This window comes from Musa acuminata, unplaced genomic scaffold, assembly GCF_036884655.1.
Source record: "Musa acuminata AAA Group cultivar baxijiao unplaced genomic scaffold, Cavendish_Baxijiao_AAA HiC_scaffold_96, whole genome shotgun sequence".
NCBI lineage: Eukaryota > Viridiplantae > Streptophyta > Magnoliopsida > Zingiberales > Musaceae > Musa > Musa acuminata.
In genome coordinates this window covers 135001-137500 of record NW_027020375.1, presented here as the reverse complement: position 1 = coordinate 137500, position 2500 = coordinate 135001, and positions in this window count along the sequence as shown.

The following is a 2500-nucleotide window of genomic DNA, read 5'->3' as shown; positions in this document are numbered from 1 at the left end:
TACGAAAGCCCCATCCAGCCCTGTGCCACCCGGGGGGTTCCAGGGTGCTGAGATGGCTGACGTTTTGCTCCGCTCTCGACGGTCACCGCGCAATGCAAGAACAGGCCAAAAACTGGCCAAAACGGCCCAAAAACGGGCCAAAACTGGCCATTTTTGGCTGCGCGAGCGGCGAGCGGCGGACAGCGAGCGAAGCGAGAGGCAGCACCGTCCCTGCTATACGAAAGCCCCATCCAGCCCTGTGCCACCCGGGGGGTTCCAGGGTGCTGAGATGGCTGACGTTTTGCTCCGCTCTCGACGGTCACCGCGCAATGCAAGAACAGGCCAAAAACTGGCCAAAACGGCCCAAAAACGGGCCAAAACTGGCCATTTTTGGCTGCGCGAGCGAGCGGCGAGCGGCGGACAGCGAGCGAAGCGAGAGGCAGCACCGTCCCTGCTATACGAAAGCCCCATCCAGCCCTGTGCCACCCGGGGGGTTCCAGGGTGCTGAGATGGCTGACGTTTTGCTCCGCTCTCGACGGTCACCGCGCAATGCAAGAACAGGCCAAAAACTGGCCAAAACGGCCCAAAAACGGGCCAAAACTGGCCATTTTTGGCTGCACGAGCGAGCGGCGAGCGGCGGACAGCGAGCGAAGCGAGAGGCAGCACCGTCCCTGCTATACGAAAGCCCCATCCAGCCCTGTGCCACCCGGGGGGTTCCAGGGTGCTGAGATGGCTGACGTTTTGCTCCGCTCTCGACGGTCACCGCGCAATGCAAGAACAGGCCAAAAACTGGCCAAAACGGCCCAAAAACGGGCCAAAACTGGCCATTTTTGGCTGCACGAGCGAGCGGCGAGCGGCGGACAGCGAGCGAAGCGAGAGGCAGCACCGTCCCTGCTATACGAAAGCCCCATCCAGCCCTGTGCCACCCGGGGGGTTCCAGGGTGCTGAGATGGCTGACGTTTTGCTCCGCTCTCGACGGTCACCGCGCAATGCAAGAACAGGCCAAAAACTGGCCAAAACGGCCCAAAAACGGGCCAAAACTGGCCATTTTTGGCTGCACGAGCGAGCGGCGAGCGGCGGACAGCGAGCGAAGCGAGAGGCAGCACCGTCCCTGCTATACGAAAGCCCCATCCAGCCCTGTGCCACCCGGGGGGTTCCAGGGTGCTGAGATGGCTGACGTTTTGCTCCGCTCTCGACGGTCACCGCGCAATGCAAGAACAGGCCAAAAACTGGCCAAAACGGCCCAAAAACGGGCCAAAACTGGCCATTTTTGGCTGCACGAGCGAGCGGCGAGCGGCGGACAGCGAGCGAAGCGAGAGGCAGCACCGTCCCTGCTATACGAAAGCCCCATCCAGCCCTGTGCCACCCGGGGGGTTCCAGGGTGCTGAGATGGCTGACGTTTTGCTCCGCTCTCGACGGTCACCGCGCAATGCAAGAACAGGCCAAAAACTGGCCAAAACGGCCCAAAAACGGGCCAAAACTGGCCATTTTTGGCTGCGCGAGCGAGCGGCGAGCGGCGGACAGCGAGCGAAGCGAGAGGCAGCACCGTCCCTGCTATATACGAAAGCCCCATCCAGCCCTGTGCCACCCGGGGGGTTCCAGGGTGCTGAGATGGCTGACGTTTTGCTCCGCTCACGACGGTCACCGCACCACGCAAGAACGGACCATAAACAGGCCAAAACAGCCCAAAAACGGGCCAAAACTGGTCATTTTTGGCTGCGCGAGCGAGCGGCGAGCGGCGAACAGCGAGCGAAGCGTGAGGCAGCACCGTCCCTGCTATACGAAAGCCCCATCCAGCCCTGTGCCACCCGGGGGGTTCCAGGGTGCTGAGATGGCTGACGTTTTGCTCCGCTCACGACGGTCACCGCGCCATGCAAGAACGGACCAAAAACAGGCCAAAACAGCCCAAAAACGGGCCAAAACTGGCCATTTTTGGCTGAGCGAGCGAGCGGTGAGCGGCGAACAGCGAGCGAAGCGAGAGGCAGCACCGTCCCTGCTATACGAAAGCCCCATCCAGCCCTGTGCCACCCGGGGGGTTCCAGGGTGCTGAGATGGCTGACGTTTTGCTCCGCTCACGACGGTCGCCGTGCCACGCAAGAACGGACCAAAAACAGGCCAAAACAGCCCAAAAACGGGCCAAAACTGGCCATTTTAGGTTGCGCGAGCGAGCGGCGAGCGGCGAACAGCGAGCGAAGCGTGAGGCAGCACCGTCCCTGCTATACGAAAGCCCCATCCAGCCCTGTGCCACCCGGGGGGTTCCAAGGTGCTGAGATGGCTGACGTTTTGCTCCGCTCACGACGGTCACCGCGCCACGCCAGAACAGACCAAAAACAGGCCAAAACAGCCCAAAAACGGGCCAAAACTGGCCATTTTTGGCTGCGCGAGCGAGCGGCGAGCGGCGAACAGCGAGCGAAGCGAGAAGCAGCACCGTCCATGCTATACGAAAGCCCAATCTAGCAAAGAACAGCCCAAAAGGAGGCAAAAACGGGGCAAAAGGGGCAAAAACGGGGCAAAACTTGGC